The following is a 23,317-nucleotide window of genomic DNA, read 5'->3' on the forward strand; positions in this document are numbered from 1 at the left end:
TTTCATATATCTTGAAAATCAATCTCTTAAATGACCTCAAAATTGTGTCCCCTCCCATACAGACATCTACTGTGTATGTTTGGTCTGGTCCAGCAACTCATCCCATCTTTTTCTTTAGTGTCATTTTTGTATCTTTATTAAGACCATCAGGTGCTGTGATATTATAGTTTTGATTTCATGATTCCTTTGTCATTGATGGAGAAAAGAGTATGTTGTAGAGATTTCCACAGATCTTTTCCCATTTTTTGTTGGTTCCTGGTTCTTCCAATTTTGTCCTTAAATGTTCTAAGGATGATCTGACTTAACTGAGCCTCCTGCTCAGTTTTCTTTAAATTTCTTTTTATTTCTTCTGTTTCTTGTTCTTTTATGAGACAATACTGTTCATGATCATCCTATATTCTCACTCGGAGTGGGAATATAGGAGCTCACAATCTAATAGGGGAGACAACAAGCAAACAAATACGTACAAACAAGCTTTACTCAGAAAAATAGAAAATAATTAAAAGAGGGAAGGTGCTAGAATTAAGAGGGGTTGGAAAATACTTCTTGTATAGGTGGCACAGTGGATAGAGCACCGGCCCTGAAGTCAGGAGGACCTGAGTTCAAATCCAGTCTCAGACCAAATACTTGACACTTACTAGCTGTGTGACCCTGGGCAAGTCACTTAACCCCAAATGCCTTAAAAAAAAAAAAAGAAAATACTTCTTGTAGAAGATAAGACTTTAGTTTGGACTTGAAAGAAGCTAGGGGAGCCAGTGGGCAGAGATACTGAGGAAAAACATTTCAAGTTTGGGGGTGGGGTGGAGGGCAGCCAGAGAAAGCACCTATGTAATCAAAGAGCCAGATACTCCCCCTTCATGACCATCACCACCCCCCCCAAAAAAATGATTCTGGAATCCAACCCACCAAAGTTGAGGTTTGTCCATTTTTCCACCTTCCTTTGCCATATCTACTACAACAACAACAACAACAGCAACAACAACAATTAATCTTCCCGATGAACTGCTCTAACCAGATTACTGCCCTACTGAAAATCCTTTAGCGAAGGGTTCAGTTAGAATATTCTGTGTTCTAAAGTCCCTTCTAGGTCCTGCACTCTATGTTCTAAGTCTCTTCCAGCCTTGGTAGTTTGTAATTCAATATAATTCAATTTTTTAGATGCAGTGGAAATGCCCAAACAAAAGTGCAATTATGGATGGGTGATATAAAGGAAGATGGTAGAGAAAAAGAGATGATAGAGGGGCAGCTAGGTGGTGCAGTGGATGTCAGGAAGACCTGCGTTCAAATCTGGCCTCGCACCAAACACTTGACACTTACTAGCTGTGTGACCCTGGGCAAGTCACTTAGCCCCAATTGCCAAAAATTTTTTTAAAAATTTCTTAAAAGAGAAAAAGAGATGGTTACAGAAAATGGCTTTTTCCCATAGGAGACAAAGATCGTCTTACTCAGCCTTACTTGCTATCTATAATGATAACTGATGTTTATACAAATATCCCCAGCTATTTAATATTTAAGTTATTAAAGCTTTAAAATGCACTAAACCTTTTAGGATACCCTGTGGAGCACATTAAAATTTAAAGAGCACTCTAGAGACATTACCTCATTTAGATCCTTACAACAACCCATAGTCATCATCATCACCCCATTTCACAGATGTGGAAATGGAAGTTCAGAGAGTTAAGAGATTAAGGCTAAGGCTTACAGTCACAAAGCTAGTATCAGAGACAGAATTCAAATGTAAGTCTCCTTGACTCCAGGCCCAGCCATTGAAGCACTCACTATACCACACTGCCCCTCTGTCAGCAAATGATTAAGTCATGAAAGAGAAAATAATCTAAGCCTCTGGTCGTGCTTTGCTCTGTATCTCTTTAGAAAGCTGACACCACTGACACTGGTCTTTGGCTTACTAGAACATCCCTGATTTTCCAGACTGCAGAGTCAGAATGGCATGGGCCAGAGAGCTTTTTGTGTTCCTGTTGCAGTGCTTAATATAAGCACCTAATCATTTGGACATTTTCCTGGATGGACGGACAATGCCAATGGTGGACGCCATCTTTGTTCTTCCTCCCCTGAGAGTAACACAGTACATTGCCCTCTCCAGGCAGGAGTCAATTTCACTGGCTAGAGAAACATACAATGGCAACCTTGCTGGAAAGTTTCAGATTCTTGGAGCTGAAATCCCAGACCCTCCAAGAATCAGCATCATGTCTCAAAGGTCCCCGTGGGAGAGACCTATAATTACTTTGGGTAGATTGAATGCCTCTGAAAAAAGAAAGGGGGAGGGGAGGGAGAGACAATTAGCAATGTTTTCCAGTCAGTAGGTATTTCTCTGAAAAAGAGACCTCCAGCCCAGAGACGCTGTAATTAGGACTTTTTGTAATAACAGGTTCGGTATCTCCAGCTCCCTGTCAGAAAGAAAAATCCATCTTATCAATAATTGTAGGTTTGGGTGTCTCTGAAATGTTCTAAGAGTTGCTCCTTTCCGCTAGGCCATACCTTTGCAAGGAAAGCTGGCAGTGATTTCCACAGAGGGAATGTTCTTCTCTTTGGTGTGGGAAGGGAAAGAAAAGACAGGGGTGAGGAGAGGAGAGAGGAGGTGGTAAGGAAGGGGAAATGATTTGCCACCTTATAGGAAACAGTCTTTGAGATGAAGCCAAGCCGAAGAACTGGAGCAGCTCCTTGAGAAGGGGAGAAAGGGGCAGAAATCTCCTGCTCCCCTCACCCCTCAGCTATGATGAACAGGGCTAAAGTCCGATGGGAAGGGTACTGCCTCTGGAGTCAGAGAACCTAGATTTGAATCCTATCTCTGATAATGTGACTATGGGCAAGTCATTTTGCCTCCATCCATGAGCCTTCATTTCTTTATCTGTAAAATGAGAGGATTGGACAAGATAGAATTAGAGGTCCCACTTCCACCTCTCGTCTCCTGACTTCCAGTGGGCCCTGGGCCAACATGAGGAGCCAGCTGCTTGTATGGGACTAGATGCTCTCTCTGGCTCCTGCTGGCTCTGCCCAGGATACACATCTCCAGAGCTTTGCCAAGACTACCTACCATTTGTAACTCTTGATATGATGGGGCTATAAGACAAAGGCACAATGAGACAGGAAAAGGCATTTTATGGATGTCATCTCATTGATGTGGGGGTTCATTCAGACCTCTTCATCTTTCTTTTCCACTTCCTCCCATAAATCCTCCAAAGAGGATCTCCCAACCCTTCTTGTAGCTCAAGCTATCCTTGTTGTGTGTTTGTTTTGGTCTAAATTGTTCTATCATTAGTATAGAGCACATCCAGTGAGGAAACTCCTATGAAGATTAACAACTATCTGAATTCAATGCTTGGTGCACAGCCCTGAAACTTATAGGGGTCTTAGAAAGTTGCCAGGGCATACTGAGAGGTTAAATGATTTGCCTGGGGCCACACAGCCAAAAAGTTTCAATTCATTTTTATTTGCTGACTGATTACATTCTAAACTACTTGGCTTGACATTCAAGACCCTGCATCCATACATTCCAACCTTTCTGGACTTACTAATACGTCAGAGGCAGGTTTTGAATCCAGGTCTTCATGTTTCATGGCCTTACTCTCTGGCCAATCAGCCATGTTTCTTTTCCCTTGAGCTCTTGCACTTTTTTTTTTTTGGTGAGGCAATCAGGGTTAAGTGACTTTCCCAGGGTCACACAGCTAGTGAGTGTCAAGTGTCTGAGGCCAGATTTGGACTCAGGTCCTCCTGACTCCAAGGCCAGAATTCTATCCACTGCTCCACCTAGCTGCCCCACAAGCTATATCTTTTTTAAAAAATGTTTTTAGACTATATCTCCTTCAGTTACTCAGGCTATAAGTGTAGGGGCTACTTATGGCCAGATCCCATTACTGACACACATGGGAGCAGGATGGTTTCAGAAAAACCTAGGAAGACCTATATGAATTGATGCAGAATGAAGTAAGCAGAACTGGGGGGTCATTGTACAGAGTGCTTTTATTACTGTTGTTCAGTGGTGTCCAACTCTTGGAGACCCCATTTTGGGGTTTTCTTGGCAAATATACTAGAGGCATTTGCCATTTCCTTCTCCAGCTCATTTTACAGATGAGGAAACTTAGGTAAAAAGGGTTAAGTGACTTGCCCAGAGTCACACAGCTAGTAAATGTCTGAGGCCAGATTCAAGCTCAGGAAGATGAGTCTTCCTGACTCCAGGCCTGGCACTCTATCCATTGAGCTGCCTATCTGCCCCAAGTAAAAGACTTAGCTACTCTCATCAATACAATGATCCCAGACAGTCCCAAAGGATTCATAATGAAAAATGCTATCCAACTGCGGAGAAAGATACGATAAACCCTGAGTACAAATTGAAGTATAATTTTTTCACTTTACTTTTCTTGCCTTTTTTTTTTTTGCAACATGGCTAACCATGGAAATATGTTTTGCGTGATTTCACATATATAGTTGTTATCATATTACTTGCCTTCTCAGTGGGTGGAGGAGGAGCTGTAGGGAAGAAGAGAATTTGAACCTCAAATTTTTTTCAATGTCAAAAATTAATTAATCATACATTTTTAAGAATAAAAAGACCAAAATTTTTTTGTAAATCAGACTTTCATAAATTTGATTCAATTTAGATAAACTTTATTTGGTGCTTCTACCTATGCTGGGCTTGGAGTCAAGAAAAGGTATTCAAGAGGCAGCTAGGTGTTGCAGTGGATAGAGCACTGGCCCTGGAGTCAGGAGGACCCAAGTTCAAATCTGGCCTCAGACACATAACACTCACTAAAGTCACTTAACCTCAATTGCCTCACCAAAAAAAAAAAAGAAAAGAAAAGGTATTCAAATCTTATCTGTGACACTTGATATCTGTATGAGCATGGGAAAGTCAGTTAAATCTCTTTATATGCCTCAGGTAACTCCCAAAAAATTATCTATTAAGTCATAATGGGTTGCCATCTACGTTGAGGGAGGGAGTTCCCAAACCAGGAGTAACCTCTCTGAAAAAATCCTTTATGTATTCACATTCTGTATACAATATATTTTTCTAAATCGGTTCATGTTTTAAACATAATCTTTAAAGGAATTCTTTGGGGGATATTTCAATATTTAGGGGGTTGATCAGGAGAACCTTAATGAATGTACTGGGAGCTGAGCCTTTGATTGTATCTTTCTATAGAGGGTGTGGACTTGCAGCTTGGCACCTGGTTCAGAAGATTAAGGATATCTCCTAGGCCTGGGGACTTGTCAACCTTTGACATCTCATTAAGAAAGTGTGATTGCCTCAGCTAGAGATGACTCTAACTTCCCGGGTGCTATCACTCTCAGAAGGGAGAGGCAGAGGCTATGGCCCCAGGAGAGGAGGGAGTCACATGATCGAACCTCTTGCATAATGGAGGGAGGAGTTCCTGAACCCCAGTCTCCTAGAGAAGGGCAGAGGGGTCTTAAAACCCCAACCTTCTAAAAGTGTACCAAGACTTCTTTGACCGGGGACAGCGAGGTGGCATGGTGGATAGAGCACCAGCCCCGGAGCGAGGAGGGCCTGAGTTCAAATCCAGCCTCAGACACTTGACACTCACTAGCAGTGTGACCCTGGACAAGTCACTTAACCCCATTGCCTAGCCAAAAAAGAAAAGAAAAGAAAAAGACTTCCTGGACCGAGGCTAGAGTATGTTGTCGAGCAGCTGGGGAGCTAGCTACAAATCAGAAGAACCAGACTCTGGACTTCACTCCTCCCCATACCCCAACTATTATCATATAATTCAGTATTGATGATGACAGTAGAAGAGGAAGGAAGTTGCCGCCATAGTAACCTCAAGTTCATTTCCTTGTAAGTGGAATTCAGGACCTTATTAGTACAAAGCCAGAGGTCTGTACAATTCCCTAGAGAACATAACTCTCAAGAAAACCCAAGTTTGTTCTCCTTCTTATAGAACACCAAATCACGGTGAAGTGATAAAAACAAGGAGGACACTTAGGTCCCTATCAGAGGAGAAGGAAAGTGGAACTCATCAGAAAGGAAGAACAATCATATCAATTATTTGTATTGTGTATTTTGTATGGGGAAAGAATTAAGCCTGTCCTGTACTCAAAATACATTTTTACCTCACATGCTTGCGCAGAAGCCGGGAATCTTTTACTCACGCCTGTGGAGATCTAAACAGGAGTCTAGACTCTGACATTCCCAAGAGAAATCCTGGGTGGGGAAACAAACCAAAGTGGTAAGATTTTGATGGGCACTCCCCTAGAATCAAATCTGGTCTGCACAATCCTACTGCTTTGGGGTTCACTTAAACATCAACTCACATGTGAAATTTTCACAGTATTTTTAACCATCAAGGAACTGTCTTACTATGAAGAATAATATTAATAATAATAATGGTAATAGCATTTATGTAGTACTTTAAAGTCTGCAAATTGGTTTGTATTTGGTATCTTATTTGATCCTCACAATAATCCATAGGCAGGTACTATTATTATCCCCATTTTACAGATGAGAAAACTGAGGCAAAGAGGTTAATCACCTTGCCCAGGGTCACACAGCTTAACAGTAACTTTGTCTTCCTGACTCCAAGTCTTTCACTCCATCCACTGGACCACATAGCTAAGTGGAATTATTTTCTTTAGTGTCTGGACTCCCAGGTGGCGTGCTTTTTAAAAAAATTTTATTAATTTATTTTGATTTATCAACAATCATTTCCATATGCTTTTGAGTTTAAAATTTTTCTCCTCCTTCCTCCCCATCACCCTCCCCAAGGCGGCACACAATCTGATATAGGCTATACATTTACATTCCTATTAAACATATTTTCACATTAGTGAAGTTGCAAGCAAAAATTAAAATCAATAGGAGAAACCATCAGAAAGAGGAAACAAAACTTAACAGAAGAGGGAAAAAATGATAGTGATTCAACTTCCAAAGTTCTTTCTTTGTATGCGGACAGCATTTTCCATCACGAAGCCCCTGGAGATGTCTTAGATCCTCGTAATGCTGAGAAAGGTTAAGTTTATTGATATTAGTCATCACACAACGTGGCTGTTATTGTGTACAAAGTTCTCTTGGTTCTGCTCACTTCACTCAGCATCAGACCATACAAGTCTTTCCAGGTTTTTCTGAAGTCAACCTGTTCATCATTTCTTATAGCACAATAGTATTCCATTACATTCATATACCACAACTTGCTCAGCCATTCCCCAATGGATGGGCATCCTCTCAATTTCCAATTCTTTGTCCAAGGGGCATGTTTTAAAAGGGACATTGACTAGTTGGAGTATGAACACAAGAAGGAGACCATGATGAGAAGCAAATGCAAAGCCATATGAGAAATAGCTGAAGGAATTTACGGGTTTTGTTATAAAGAAGAGATAATTTTTAGGGGGTGGAGAGGGAGCTTATTGCTGTCGTCAGTTATCTCAAAGGCTGTCACATCAAAGAAGTTATACACATTCTGTGTATTCCAGAGGGCAGCTAGAGAACCAGTGAGTGGAAGTTACAGGGAGGCTGATTTTGACTTAAGGAAGAACTTACTCATGATCAGAACTAATGACTAGAATGACCAACTTATTAGGGAGTAAATTCCTGTCACAAGAGGTAGTGAAGAAGAAGCTAAATGATTGTCCTTGGTATCGATTCTTACATTGGAAAGATGATTATACCAGATGACATAGAAAGTATTTTTCAATAATAAGATTCTATTAGTCGAATTTGAAAATTCAAAGCTAAAACAATATTTAAAAACCTAGTAATTGATTGTCTTTCAGTGTCCTTCCAAAATAAAAGGCAGAGAGAGAGAAAAAAAAAGTGAGAAGAAAAAATGGGGAATTAAAAACAAGATTGAAGAGGTGTATCTACCAGATCTCCCCACGTCACAAAGACAAACCACCATCAGTGAGGATCAGAGATCCTGGGCCCTGGGATTCTTGTTTCCAGTGATAAGTTCCCACGTTTTTCTAGGAAATTCAAAAATGATAATTGTACAACATATTTGTTTGACCTGCAGAGCATTTTTCTCACAATAATGCTGCAGGATGAGTCACTCAAATATTACTGTCCCCACTTACCATTAATAAAAATAGCATCATTTCTATAGTGCTTTAAAGTTTGCAAAGTGCTTTATATATGTTATTCCATTTGGTCACTTTATATAGAAAGAATTCATTCTCTGAGAGGTAAGGCAATTTACTGTTACTATCTGCTCCTAATTCCTCCCCACCAAAAAAAAATTACCTTGTATGAAATATACATATATACAAATATGTGTGTGTGTATTGCCTCCCTTGATAGACCATGAGATCCTTGAAGGCAGGGATTGTTTCATATCTATCTTTGTATCACCAAAGCTTAGAACAGAGCCTGTTACATAGAAGGTGTTTAATAAATACTGATTGAGATGAACAGGCAGATTTCAGAAAAACCTGGAAAGACTTGTATGGTCTGATGCTGAGTAAAGTGAGCAGAACCAGGAGAATGTTGTACACAGTAACAGCCACGTTGTGTGATGACTAATATTGATAGACTTAACCCTTCTCAGCAATACAAGAATCTAAGACATTTCCAAAGGCCTCATGATGGAAAACACTACCCACATTCAAAGAAAGAACTATGGAGTTTGAATGCAGATTGAAGCATACCATTTGCTATTTTTTTTTCTTCTGTTGTGTTTTGTTTCCTCTTTCTGGTGGTTCCTCTTATTGGTTCTAATTCTTACTTACAACATCACTAATGTAAAAACATGTTTAGTAGGAATGTATATGTATACCCTATATCAGATAATGTGCCATTTTGGGGATGGAGGTAAGGAGGGAGGGGGTGAAAAAATTAAAACTCAAAAGCTTATGGAAGTGATTGTTGATAAATCAAAATAAATTGATTTAAAAAAATAAATAGTGATTGATGGATTGATTCCCAAAGAGGGTCAGAGGATCATAGATCTAGATCTGAAGCCATCAAGTCCATTCCATTCATTTTACAGATGAGGAAAATTTGGCAAAAGGAGGTTAAGTGACTCATCCAAGATCACATGAAGTTAAATGTCTGAGATAGAATTCAAGCCCAGGGCTCCCAACTCTACATGCGTTAATCTTTCCCCTGTGCCACAGTGCCTTTAATATATATTTACATATTATTTTTGCATAAATGCATATCCAATATCACATGCATCTGCAACTATATTTTAGAAACATTTACATTAAGCATGTGAAGTAAAATTTAAGTTGACTTCTCAAGTTTTGAAGGCTAGACACAGAAAAGACCTACACAAATGAATGGCTGGATATATGCTCTCTCTTCCTCTAAACATCTACCCCAAAATACTCAGCTGCTCCTTTGTTTCACATACACATACACACATAGACATATACGCATACATATGCACACATACACACACGTGCATACATGTACGCACATACTTCTCTGCACCCTAGACATCCTTCAAGGCCCCCTGGGCGCCTGGTGTTCTTGATAAAGTCCTGTACAAGTTACAATGCCCAGCCATATCAACTGCCTTATTTGATATGCCCATATCAATGCCACAATTTGAGCAGGAACTGCATGTATTCTGGCTCCTGTTGTATGGACGAAGAAACTAAACCCAGAGATTTAGACTGAGCTGTCTGAGGCCAGAAAGCTAATAATAGGACTTGCAGACTCTGTACCCATTAGATTGTGAGTTCCTCGTAGGCAGGAAGAGAGAAGAGAAGAGGAGGGAGGGAGAGACAGGGAGGGGGAAAAGAGAGAGAGAGACAGAGAAAGAGTAAAGGGGAGAGAGAGAGAGATGGAGGGAGGGAGAGGAGAAGGAGGAGGAGAAGGAGAAGGAGAAGGGAGAAGAAGAAGAAGAAGAAGAAGAAGAAGAAGAAGAAGAAGAAGAAGAAGAAGAAGAAGAAGAGAGGAGAGAGGAGGAGGAGAGGAGGAGGAGGAGAGAGGAGGAGAGGAGGAGGAGAGGAGGAGGAGAGGAGGAGGAGAGGAGGAGAGGAGGAGGAGGAGGAGGAGGAGGAGGAAAGAGCAAATGAGGAGAGAAAGAGAGGGAGGGAGGGAGGGAGAGACAGGAATTAAGGATGTGAAACTCTTAGGTGACAAAATTGCTCTACTAATATAGGTCAGCTCCTCCTCTCCAACCTGTACTCCAAGAGAATTGTCCCCAGGGCACTCAGAGGCTGAGTCACTTACATAGACCATATGCAGCCAGTTTGTGTAAGAAGCAGAACCTGAACCCAAGCCTTCCCAGCTCTCATTCTGTTCAGGCACATCACCTCTTTATCTGAGCTAACAGGTGACAAATTCTTTGGCCAGAGTGCTTCAGTACTTATGGAACCCACCATACTTACAGTATTAAAGTAGCTGAAAGACCATACATTTCCAATGAAAACCAAAAAACAATACTCATATGAGAAGCAGCTGGGTGGCACAATTGATAAAACACTGGACTTAGAGTCAGAATAGACCAGAATTCAAATCCTGCCTCTAATACACACTGGCTATATAACCCTGGACAAGTCACTTGGCTGCTATCTGCCTCAGCTTCCCCACATGTAAAAACTATCTCCTTTTGTAACGTGGGGATAATAATAGCCTCTGCCATCCAGGATTGTTGTGAAGATAAAATGAGATACTTGTAAAGTGCTTTGCAACTCTTAAAGGACTACATAAATACTAGCAATAATAAACAAAACCTAATAAGGAAGAATATGATCTTTACCTGTCTTGGATGCTGGGACTTATGGGAAAGAAAGTTTTTTTTAAAGAAAGGTAAGGAAAGACAGAAGAGTTGTGGGAATTCTAAAGGGATTTCTGGTAACCTTCAAGGGCATTAAAGATGGACCAACCAACAAATAAATTACTGATCGCATCAAATGCATACTATGTACCTGGCAAAGTGCCAGACATTAGGGATGCAAAGACGGAAATGTAACCATTTTTCCCCTCTAGAAATAACTTATAAACATATGAGTATGGGGGAGAGAGAGTTTATTTGGAGATCCTGATCAATTAAGTCCTCTTAATACGTTTGGTGAAATTAAGGCCCTAGGGACCAGATAACAGAAGTGTTAAGGTGGTGTGAGGGCTCGAATGGCACACTCCCTGAGTGGCCAGTTCTGTAACAGGTTAATAATTGTTTATAAGAGCCTACCATGTTCCATGCATTGTGCTAAGTGCTGATGCCAAACCAGAAGTAACCCTATTCACAGCTCATAAAGGAAACACAAAGAAATCTTCCTTCAGGAGATTTGACAAATTTCCCCCATCAACTTAATGGAACCATAGGGCAGCTAGAAGTCACTGGCAAGCTAACATATCAGCATTGTCCTTGATGGCCTTTAAAAAACCAAACATGTTCTACAGTCACATTTTGGAGTCAGTCAAGATAGGAGGACCATTGTTGAGAGAGAGAGATTCATCCCCAGCAGTCAAAAGAAGAGTCACTTATGAAAGAAGAACCCAGTTCTTGAGAAGGAAGCTTTACCTCTGGGGTGAGGGAGTATTTCTCTCTCGGCTCCCACCCCATCAGCAATGGGTTCTTGCAGAGGAACAAATCACCCAGTAGATGTGCCCAGAAGAGAGCAGGCCCATAATCCATCTATGGAGTTGAGAACAGTGAGGTGAACAGGCCCAGGGAGCCTAGGTGAGTGACCTGCCCAGCAGAAGCCAGGGAGGGAGCAGGGGGAGAGCGCCATGAGAAGAAAATGCACTTGAGGGCCTTGAAGGACCACATTAGACATGAGTTGCTTTGACCACATGCTTTCCCTACATGCTACTCTTAATCTACTATTTTGCTCACTCATCCCACTGATACTGTATTTGTGGAAGAATGTGCCCCAGGTTTGTAAGGGGAATTATAATTATAAGGAGAAAGTTCATGCTTCAACATTTCAGCAAATGTCTCGAGCTAATTGTGTGAACTTATTGACAATTGAAACTAAACGCATCAGTGGTATCTTGTGATCTATAGTTTTAGGAATGTTGAATACATTTAACCTGAGCTAGTCACCCACTGAGGGCATCTAAGCTGCTAAATTGGTAGAGTGCCAGGCCTGGAGTCAGAAAGACTCATCTTCCTGAGTTCAGATCTAGTCTTAGACCCTTACTAGCTATGTGACCCTGGGTAAGTCACTTAACCCTGTTTGTTTCATTTCCTTATCTATAAAATGAGCTGGAGAAGGAAACGGCAAACCACTCCATTATCTTTGCTAAGAAAACTGCAAGTGGCATCAAAAGAGTTGGACCCCACCAGAACAACTGAATCACAAGTCACCCATTAAAGAACCCAATATTCAGGTAAGAATAATGGGGATAGCCAAAGCGGGGTGCTACAAAGTATAAGCATAGTAAATCCAAGGTAATTTTGGAGTGGGGAACAGCAGCAGTGAAGAATCAGAAAAGGCTTCATGTGGGAGATGATACTTGAGCTAAGCTATTAAGGAAGCTAAGTGCCCTCTGAAGCAGGAATGAGGAAGGAGTGCATTCCAGGTGTAGGGACAGCCTGTGCAAAGGGGGTGGTGACATCCATCTCCTGGACGATAAACACCCGTGAAAGTAGGAACTGAATGTTACCCAAGTTAGATCCTCCAGGGTCTAGTTTGTTGAACTGAGTCGAGTTATTGTCTTCTCTTAGCTGGGGTTTGCTCCCCAGCCAGAAAGGAAGGAGAGTGGAATCCCCTCGCCATTCTTGAATTGTGACTTAAGGAATGCACAGGCTTGAGGAGAATGAAGCAGTTTCCCCATCCCTCCCCCCAAAACCCCTTACTCACCAGGTTCTTCTCTTTCCTCTTCTAAGGCTGTTACCAACATGGCCTCTGGAGGTTGGTAGAGGCCTTCCTCCCTAGTTGTTATATTATTACTGCCATCTAGAGAGCTGCCTTTATTCAATCAGATTAGCTCTAGGGCTAGGGTGGGTGGGGTGGGGTGGGGTGGTATGTTTTTTTTCCAAGGGGAAGAGAAAGGTGGGGATATGTGCTGGCCTTGTAGCTCCTTAATAATGATTTGGAGGATTAATTAGTCTGTGTTTTATGAAGCACTTTGAAGATAAAAATGCTAGGTATTCTCTTCTTATCAGGCTGATTATAACTTTGAGTCACTAAAATAGGCTTATGCCCACACCTAGCTGAATTTGTCAGGAATAATGTCTACTTCATACTTGTTTTTCAAGAACAGCTCACTTCTGGAACCTCTGTCTTACAAAAGCAAAGGTGACTTGGTTTCTTTTTTCACCAAGGTACTGGACACTCCTGAAAGGGAACTTCGAGGGGAGCCATGTTTTATTCTGTTTTTGCTTTGTTGCTGGAGAGGACAGGAGGGCAGGATGATTCCTTAAAAAGAGGCCAAAGAAGCCTCCAGGAAATGAAGGTGTGCCCTACCTGTTGGGTCCTAGTTTTCAGAGCCTCCTCTTGAGGGGACCACCCAGCCAGCCAGCCCAACCATCACCCTGCAGCATGAACACTTTGGTTTGGAATGGAGGAAACAGTTCACACCAGTTATACTGTGGAAATGCCAGATATGGGTGAGCAGCAGAATTTCCTCCCATTTTGTTTTTTCCATTTTTCATCAACGGTCTGTGACACTGTTGCACAAAACAAGGACAAAATTAAGGCCCTTCTTCCTCAGCTCCACCTCAGCCCAGCCTAGACCCTAGAAAGATTTCTTGGAGGGGGAGTGAACACTGGTCTTTCCAAGACTGGGCGGGGATGTAGTTAGAGACATTGAGACCTTCTTAGGAGATGGTTATCGGTCCCCCAATTCCCAACTCAGTGTGGGACTCTTCCAACCCAGAATTCTGGCCCTGAGGGACTGAAATCAATTTGCTGGAAGTTACAGTTGTTTCTCTCCCTCAAGTCCCGTCTGCCCTGGTGGGAAGGGTAGACATAGACAGAGGTGTCATTGGTAGAGGACCTAGGATGGAAGGATCTAGAATCAAAGAACTTGGATTTTAATCTTCTCTCTCTCCAACTCTGCAACTACTACTTGCATGACCTTTAGCACATACCTTTACCCACTCTGAGACTCAGTTTCCCCATCTGTAAAATAAAAGAATTGAACTAGATGATTAGATCAGTTATCTGATGAGCCTCCATGGAATGCCCCCTTGTGAGCTGGGAAGGTAAGGAAAGCAAACCTCAGGTCTGGCTTGGCAAGGCTTTCTTGATGAAAAAAGGAGGAACTTGGCAGGTGGGATTTGGCAAGGGGAGATTCCACCAGCTTTCATGGGGCTTCAAAAGTTTGGCAGCACCTTGCAAAATGTTCAGGGCCTTTCAGAGCCTTGGCAACAGCAAACAAGCCTAGTGGTTGTAAAATCTCAAGTTGGGAATTTACTCTCCCCCTCTGAGTTTTGTTGTTCCTTCTTTCCTCCCTCGTTCCCTTCTCCTGGCGGTACCTGTGAGATGGCAGGTGGGCCTCAGACCACGGCTTGTTATTGTCTCCAGGTGAGACCTGGGCCTCCCACTAAGGGAAAGAGAGGCAAAGTTGGGGAGAGGAGATGAGAGGCCAGCTGGGGCAACTTCCATCAGGCCTGTTTATAGCACGAAGGGTATGGGGAGAGAGGCCCCCCTCACCACTTAGGGCTTCTAGCCATACCCAACCCAATCTGCACCTGGCATTCAGGAAGGCTGAGATATCAGGGAAAGACTTCCATGAAACCAGCCTTTCTCCCTTGATCCTTCCCTACCCCTATTCCCTCGATATCCCTCTCAACTCCTTCATTCATCTCAATAAGTTTTGAAAGAGAATAATAACATAAAAACAATGATAATAACTTAATTTAGCTGAAGCTAGCCAGGGTCTCTAAATCCCTTCTGTTCCAGCCCCTTCTTCCAAACACCACCTTGCCTAAAGAATACAAGATAGCTGTTCTGAAATTTCCCTAGATATCAATCAGCCTTTACTAAACATCTAGGATGCCACGTGAAAGGCATGGTGCTAGGCACTAGAGGTATAAAGGCAAAAATGAAATAACGTCTGTCCTTGAAGGGCTTACATTATGTCAGTGGAAACAATATATACACATATAAGTAGCATATATGAAAATATATGCAAAGTAAATGCAAGATAATTTTTTGAGAAGGAAGTGTTGGCACCTTGGGGGAGAAAAGGAAGGGAGTGATGTAGATCAGGAAAGGCTTCATAGAAGAGGCTGTGCTCCAGCTGGGCCAGGAGCTAAGTAATCTAAAAGGCAAAGGTGAGAAAGAGGAGGAAAAAAGCTAGTTTGGAGGGACTACAGTTTGGAAATCAATCAGCAAGCATTTATTAAGCACTTACTATGTGTCCGGTAATGTGTTAAGCTCTGGGGAAACAGAGAAAATCAAAAGCAGTCCCTGCCCTCAAGAAACTTACCTTCTACTGTGAAAGACGACATGGAACTAATTCGGCACAGTAAAAATACATCTAAATTGGATAGGGACTACTTTGTGTAGCTCTAAGTCAAGACATCACCTTTGTGATATCATTGGTCTCCTTCAAAAATGAAGGACAAACAACAACAAATTAGATGGAAAACCTTCTTTGAGGAAAAAGATCTAGCATGTGGGGAGGCTAGGAAAAGCTTCCTAAGGCAGGTGATATTTGAGCTGAATTTTGGAAGAAACCAGGGATTCTAGGAGGGAGAGACCTGAGGAGATCCCAGGCATGGGGGGCTGCCAAAGCAAAGGTATTGAAAAAGGATCACAGTTTTCTGCCTCCCCATTCACCTGTCTCAATGATTCATTCTCCTTAGAAAGTCAGGAAGCTGTTCTTCATGTTTATGTGAAATCTTTCCTACTACAATTGAGATCCATATCAAAACCTCCTAGGTTGGCTGACACTAAAGAGACACTGTCATCTTGGTCTGACAGATAGGGAAGAAAGAAAATCCTGGGTAAATATAACAGAAAGGGAATTAGATTATGGAATCAGAAAACATGTTCAGTCGAAGACCATTGGATTTATGATCAGAGGAGCTAGATTTGAATTCTTGCTACTAATGTGACCTTGGACAAGTAGCTTCATTTGTGTGGACCTCAGTTTCCTTATCTGTAAAAAAAAAAAAAGGGGGGGGGAAGGGGGAGGCTAGATGACCTCTAAGATTCCTTCCAGCTCTAAAGCTATGATATGATATGATATGACTTACTACACATGTGACCTTGGGCAAGTAACTTCACGCCATCTATACAATGAAGAGGTTGATCTAGGATTCAACTTTTGTGAACTGGGGGCTCAAAAAGTTGTTTTTCCACATTTTTATAATTGTATTCCCACGTACTTTATTTATTTTGTGAATTCAAAAAAATCATTCAGAGAAGGGGTCCATAGGCTTCACCAGACTGCCATGACACATGCACAAAAAGGCTAAGAACCCTAGACTGAGCAATGTCAAAGGTCCCTTCCAACTCCAGATTCTATGAAGTCCTATGCATTCTGGCCAGAGGGATTCTAGCCAGCCAATCTGTCCACACAGCCCTTTGCTGTATGGACTAATTTGAATCTATTCCCAGTCTGATTTGCATAAGGCTTGGAAGGCATGGAATTGGGCAGAAATTAGAGGGACCATACCTTCAGTGCTCAGTATGAATGCCCGACCCAAATCATCCCTTAACACAAAAGATGATTATAGGGTGCCAAGGTGGGGGGGGGAGGTATGCTAGCCCTTTGAGGGCATCTTGGCCTCCAGGAGTAATTGGTTACCCTCTCTGCCTTAAATCATCTTTGCCAGAGTAAGGGAGCACGCCATGTCAGTCTGTCCCTGCAGGCAGCCTCTTCTCCAAAGTCATTTATCACCCACAGCAATGTAAGGAATGTGGGAATGAGAAGTCCAGAGTTTCATTTGGGTAAGAGAGGGCCTCCTGGAGAAGACAGGCAAGCAGCTCTTTGCAGAGAAGGGCCAGCACTCCCTTTTGCTCTTCCTCCCGAGACTTTTTGGAGTTCCAGCCACCCCACGCCAACCTCATTAGGACATAAAGATGTAGCAGCCATCTGGGGCCAGGAGGCCAGTGGGCTCAGTTCACCCCCTTTCTCTTTGCTGACTCACAACTTGCCAAGCTCAGCCTGTGGGGCAGGGGAGGAGGGAGCCCATAATTAAAATAATCATTTTCCCTAGAGGGATAAGTATTTGCCTTTCATGTAGACTCTTACCAAGGAGGCAGGCAGATGGTAAATGCAGCATTGAACAGCCCCATGAACCAAGCTGTGGTTAGAAGAGTACCTTGACAAACCAGCATCTGTTGAGCTCTGACATATAGTAGTTTAAAACAAAATGGGTAGAGGAGAACTGCTCCCAGAGGTGAAAGTTTCCTGAGCTGCAATAATGCTAATAATAGTGGCTGGCAATTCCAGCACTTTACAACTTCCAAAGTTTTTACGTACATTATTTCACCTGAGTCTCACAACAATCTTGTGAGGTAATGCAGATATTATTGTTCCCATTTTACAGATCAGGAAACTGATGCTCAAAGAGGTTCTGTGATTTGCCATTGTCAGAGGCAGGATTTGAATCCATCACTTCCTGATTCCAACTTCAGCAATCTACAATGCTGGGCTACGTATCTCTGGATGAAGGGACTTTCCCATGATCACCCAATAACAAGTAGAAGGGCTGAGATTTGAACCTGGGCCTTTTGACTCCAAGTCTAGAACTTTCCCCAGATCTAACCTCAAAGTTAACTGAAGAGGGTGTTTTTGTTTTTTGTTTTTGCTTTGTTCCCTAGTCCTTTCTTTTCTTTTCTTTTTTTGATAAGCATCTTTGAAATGCTTTGAACTCCACTCAGTATCCTCTGAAGAATTAGAGGTGCTAGAATCAGAGAAACCTTAGACCAGGTCACCTCAGCCAGCACCCTGCTTCCATGTAGGTAGTGCTGGGATGCAAAGACCCCAGTAAGTACAGATCCCTAGGAAGATAACTACATGACTTCCTATAATAAAAGTCCCATTCCTTCCCACCCTCCAGATAAAAGGAAAATCAGCTCTCAAAGACGTACTTGAGACCTAAGATCAACTGGGTTACAGAGGTTTGTTGGGGGGTCTTTAAGTCCCATCTGTACCTGCACCCCAGAGGTGCCAGACTAGAAACATAGGTAGAGACAGGCACGTGCTCAGTCCTCCCCTAAGGCAACTAATAGTTAACACATTGAGGGAAGAGGGGAAGTGTGTGGCATGAGCAGAGGGGAGGTGGGCAGATGAAAGAAATTAGAGTCAAATGAGGCTAATTAGCCCAGAAAATTGTGCTGGCCAGAGCTGGTTTATGGATGTCCCTGTGCTCTGAATCTCACAGTTCTGTATTCTACAGGAATGCTCATGCTGATGAAATCTTGGATTTAGCTAAATACCTTTCCTTCCTTCCTTCTTTCCTCCCTTTTTTTCTTTATTTGTTCATTCATTGTTCATTGGTTGGTCAGACTTCAGCTTTCAAGTGTTGGGAATTGCCTGGAAACTCTCTATCTCTGCAGATGGGCAACTTGTATGGGACATGATCATAAAGGGTCACCAGGAGGCACCGAGATTAAGTGACTGGCCTAGCCTGTGTGTGGCAGGTATGGGACTTGGGCCCTGTTCTTCCTGGTTCCCTCCTCCACACACTGCCCCTCATCTTTCATTTACTCACCAGTAAAGCCCCTTTTTCAAAAAAGCCAACCTTTGTTTTGGGGACATAAGGGTAAGAGAGGAGAGATACACAGAATTTAGACATAGATATTCTGGTGAATCTGGGGACATCCCACCAGCACCACCACTGAGGCTGAACACTGGGGTCAAGAGAAAGAGGCCACCACCCCCAAATGGCTTTGGGAAACAGACTGAGTAGAAAATTTCCAGGTGAGACTTTAGCAATAATCATAATAAGTCACATTTCTAGTGCCATGAAGATTTTAGCCATGGTGGGTGACAGGGACTGCCCACAGCCAGAGTGGAACAGAGCCTTCCTTCAGCAGTGCAGTGGCCTATTCACTTCCTATTGGAGTAGATACAGCTCTGGACTTGGAATCAAGAAGACCTGAGTATTTACTAGCTATGTGACCATGGAAAAGTCACTTAATTTGACTGAGCCTCAGTTTCCTCATCTGTAAAATGAGGGGGTTTGATTCAATAGCCTCTGAGCTCCTTTCCAGTTCTATTCCTGTGATCCTGGTGACCCACTCTAGAAGAGCTTGGCAGTGGTAGAAGTGAGATCACCACAAGTTTGGGGCCATTGGAAGGGCAAGGAAGTGCCCATCCTATGGGGACAGATGGCTCCTCCCTGGGTGGGGGCACCTGAAGGAACAGACTGGAGGAGTTGGGGAGGGGACAGTAGAACTTGAAGAAAGTAAATCAGACCCTTGTGAGCCATGGGCAGAACCAAGGAGGTCTAAGTAGAGTGTGGCACGGTGCCTCAGGAGGGCCAGCAGGCAGGCCCAGCAGCTTTGGATGATTATGGGGGATTTTCAGGGGGAGACTCACTCCCGAATTATCCCAGCCTTGTCAGGCAGTGCTCTAAAGGAGAGGCAATGCCAAAAAGGGAGCCAGAAATAAGTTAACACCTGCACATAATTACCAAATGAGCTACCTTCTGGGAATTATTTTTATCTTAATCTTTTATTCGGTTCCAAATAAAATTAGAGAGGAAGAGAGAGAAGAGAGAGAGAGAGAGAGAGAGAGAGAGAGAGAGAGAGAGAGAGAGAGAGAGAGGAGGGAGAGAGAGAGAATGACAAGCAAGATGTATGAAAAGAATAAGAAAGAACAAGTATTCAGCTCTAGCGGCATTGGAAGGTTAGAGTAACATTAACTCAATACCGTAGCTACTTCATTATTTTCAATGGAAAAAAATTCATCCATCTAGAGATGTGGAGTCCCAATCAGGTGTCCAACACATTTATAATTCTTTTCTGCGGCTAACAAAGAAGGGTGTGTGTGTGTGTGTGTGTGTGTGTGTGTGTGTGTGTGTGTGTGTTACGCATGTCCAGAAGAGGAACATCCCCCAAAACCGCAACACTGAGCTAGTTGATCGTCCCTCCCCAAGGGCAAAACAACGATTTCATTTTAGGACTTAGAAAATCGCTAGTCCAAGGGCACTAAAACTCTTCTCCCCTCCAGGCAGAGGAGAGAGAGAGAGAGACAAAGAGACACAAAGACACAGAGACACTTAACTGCCATCAGCACACATGTCAAATCCCCCAAGTGGATCAGCAAGAGAAGAAATCCATAGGGTAACTTTTCAAAGCCCTTCCCCCACCCTTGACTTACAAATATTAAAGGTTATTTGGGCACTGATCTCTCCAACGCCTACATCCCAATGTGTAAGGAAGCTAACTCCTGGAATAAAGAGAATCATAAATGTAGGGCGGAGAGGGATCTCAGAGGTCATCTTTCATTTTACAGATGAGGAAGCTGAGCCTCAAAAAAATTAAGTGACTTTTCAATGTTCATACAGGTAAGCTGTTCCCTCTTGCACTATCGGTAGAGAAGACAGGCTCTTCAATATGATGAGAAATAATAGGACAGGCTAGGTTCACTTGGATGTCTCTGAGAGTGCCTGGGACCTGGTAAGTGTGGATGGAGTAGAAAGGGCTCCCCAACTAGCTCCATTAAGTAATTAGTGCTTAGATTCTTCAAGGCTCATAGTTGATCTAATCCTATCCTATTGCTTCCTATCCCACCCTATCCCATCCCATCCCATCCCATCCCACCCCATCCCTTCCTATCCCATCCCATCCTAACCCATCTCTTCTTATCCTATCCCATCCCATCCCATCCCATCCTATCCCACCCCATCCCATCCTATCCCACCCCATCCCTTCCTATCCCATCCCATCCCTTCTCATCCTATCCCATCCCATCCTAACCCATCTCTTCTTATCCTATCCCATCCCATCCCATCCCATCCTATCCCACCCCATCCCATCCTATCCCACCCCATCCCATCCTATCCCACCCCATCCCATCCTATCCCCATCCCTTCCTATCCCATCCCATCCCTTCCCATCCTATCCCATCCCATCCTAACCCATCTCTTCTTATCCTATCCCATCCCATCCCCCCATCCCATCCTATCCCACCCCATCCCATCCTATCCCCATCCCTTCCTATCCCATCCCATCCCTTCCCATCCTATCCCATCCCATCCTAACCCATCTCTTCTTATCCTATCCCATCCCATCCCATCCTATCCCATTCTATCCTATCCTATCCCACCCCAACCTATTCTATCCTATACCATCCCTATCCTATCCTATAGAACTGAAGGGAACTTAGAAATCAGTATTCTGTGGCATTTTAATCTCCACACACACACTTCTGACCACTGGAAAAAGATTTGTTTCTGGGGTATTCGTAGCTTTGAAAATTACTGCAAGACCACAGGCCTAGGGCTGAGAGATCTGGTGGTTTTGATCTCCAAAGAACTTGTATAAAGTCAGTATTTTTTCCCTCCTTTTCAGTGAAACCTAGACTGTAATGCCCAGGATTGATGGGGATCATCCAGTTTCTCTACTTCTATAAAAGTCTGGCCTGGGTCATAAGACATCCCCATGTCCATCAGATGCCAACACTCCCTGGTGTCATAAGGGATACATACAGAAAGCTCAAAGGGCACTTCATACCCATATTGGGTGTTGCAGTGGTTAGAGCAATAGGCTGGGACTCAGGAAAATCTCTTCTCAGACACTTACTAGCTGTGTGACCCTGAGCAAGTCATTTAACCTCTGTTTGCTTCAGTTCCCTCAACTGTAAAATGGGGCTAATACAAAAGCGCCTACCTCCCAGGGTTGTTGTGAGGGTCATATGAGATAATAATTGTGAAGGGCTTGGCACAGTTGCTGGCACATGGTAAGCACTATATAAATGTTAGTTATTACTATTAAGTTGTCAAGTTATAATGGGAGGAACTAACATTGTACAAAGACAGTGAAGTAACAGAAGCCAGAAGCTTGGGCTCAAATGAGAGAAGAGAATCAGAAATCCTTCCTCCCTTTCCTGCTTCTTTACTCCCTCCCTCCTCCCACTCCATAGCTCCTGGTCTCTCCTGTCACAGATTCTGCCTTTCTAGGGTCACAATCGGAGAATGACTGTCCTCTCCAGCATCACCCTGGTAGGTTAGGAGCTGTTCCACACATTCCCTGCTTCCATTCATAACCTAGTAGGTGTCTGTCACCTGTCTTTGAAACTGTTGGTAATTTCAGCCTGACCCACCAGTTTGGAAATGTATGTATCAGATGTTTACTCTGCCCTAAATGAAATAGGTTTGCCTTGCATTTATCCTAAAAATACCTTCCTCAAACATTAAGCTCGCTACCCCCATCCCCATCACCACACTTTCCAGTTCTACTCTCTGGGGACCCTGGAAGGAGAGGATTTGGGTAGGGAGAACGTTCTAGGCATGGAGAATATTAAACATTTGGAGGCAGGATCATAGGGTCAGAGACCAAAACTGAAAAGGGACCTTAGAGCTCATCCAGCCCAACCCCGTCATCTTTTTTTTTCTTTCCATTTTTGGTGAGGCAATTGGAGTTTGGAGACTTACCCAGGGTCACACAGCTAGTAAGTGTCAAGTGTCAGGTTGGATTTGAACTCAGGTCCTCCTGATTCCAAGGCCTGGGCTCTATCCACTGCACCACCTAGCTGACCCTCAACCCCCTCATCTTAAAGAGAAGGAAAGTGAGACCAGGGGAGGAGTGAAGTGACTCCCAAGTGCAAACAGGTAATAAGTGGCAAGGTAAAGATTCTAATCTAGTTCTTCTAACTCCAAACCCAGCACTCTCTCCACCGTGCCAAGAGAGAATACACAGATATGAGGAGCAGCTTATGTGAAGGATTGGAGATTGTAGCCCCAGAGCCTGCATTCTCTGTCCCTATCCCCAATCCTTTTCATGAGTTTGTGGACTTATCTAGACCCTTCTCAGCCTGTATCCTTCCATTTAGAAAAGGGTCTCACACTTTCTGTCTGTCCTCATAGTCTCTTTCTTCTCCCAAATCCCCTGATTGTTATAGTTTCCCACTTCTGGACTTTCCCCAGCTGCCGATGGCTGGCCTGAGCTAGTGAGTTGTACCCCTAGTTGTTGGTTTTTGTTTTTGTTTGTTTTTATTTTTGTTTTCACCCAGCAATGCTGGGCATAAACCACTCACAGTCTGGGCATACAGTTTCCCTTCCTTTTCTTCCCGCTCCTTCTCTTTCCTGACCTCATAGACTCATAAAATCACAAATAGGGAGCTCGCAGAGTCTCAGAGCTGGAAGGATGCTCAGAAGCCATCTAGTCCCCCCTACCCCCACAGCCCAAGAACTTTCTACACAAGTCTAAAGTCAATATCATGAATTTCCTCTATACTATTAAAATAATTGTCTACAGAGCGGCTCCCCCATCCCACCTTCCAGGAAGGCATCCTAATGTTATAAAGGAAAACCACAGTATTTGAAAA

This window comes from Phascolarctos cinereus, unplaced genomic scaffold, assembly GCF_003287225.1.
Source record: "Phascolarctos cinereus isolate Bilbo 61053 unplaced genomic scaffold, phaCin_HiC Scaffold_4;HRSCAF=312, whole genome shotgun sequence".
NCBI lineage: Eukaryota > Metazoa > Chordata > Mammalia > Diprotodontia > Phascolarctidae > Phascolarctos > Phascolarctos cinereus.